We start from the raw sequence: 424 nt of genomic DNA, 5'->3' as shown, positions 1-424 counted from the left end.
GGTGAAAAAAAATCAGAAAATTCTAATACCATTAAGCTAAGATTCCAATCTCCACCCTTCTCCCTTGCAGAGTTCTCTCGTCTTAAGTCACAAAGCTGCTATCCTGGCATTGGACGCCAGGTGGCACCATCTTTTCTTTAGTGAAAACGAACATATTTTCCAGAGTAGCAAATGTCACGAAATGGGTTATTTACAAAGATAGCAATTCTGTTTAGAAAATTCAAATGTATATTAAAGCAAATCTTTCTGTTGTTGACCCTTACATCTCATTGATTGACGTAGTTGTTACCTTAGTGAAGGTTGAAGGGTCCACACTGTTGACAGATCCTTTCCTGAGAGAATGGTGTTCACCCTCCATTATCCCACTCTTGTGCAGGCTTCACAGGCTTCCCACATCCCTCTCAGTTATCCATCCCTTCTCAGT

At 40.8% G+C, this 424-nt stretch overlaps 1 long non-coding RNA gene across 1 annotated transcript in view; it reads right to left on the bottom strand.

Annotated features, from left to right (window-relative positions):
* The window catches only part of LOC111722768, a 3,035-nt gene extending 2,630 nt beyond the window's left edge, over nt 1-405 (bottom strand). The window contains exon 1 of the long non-coding RNA XR_002771444.1: nt 290-405. This is a non-coding gene — a long non-coding RNA (uncharacterized LOC111722768). The remainder of the gene's footprint in view (nt 1-289) is intronic.
* Between the last annotated feature and the right edge of the window lie 19 nt (nt 406-424).

This window comes from Otolemur garnettii, unplaced genomic scaffold (genome assembly GCF_000181295.1).
Source record: "Otolemur garnettii isolate 467f Iridium unplaced genomic scaffold, OtoGar3 scaffold00355, whole genome shotgun sequence".
NCBI classification, from domain to species: Eukaryota; Metazoa; Chordata; class Mammalia; order Primates; family Galagidae; genus Otolemur; species Otolemur garnettii.
Note: the sequence above shows the minus strand (reverse complement) of the source record. Positions and strands in the feature narration are given on the sequence as shown.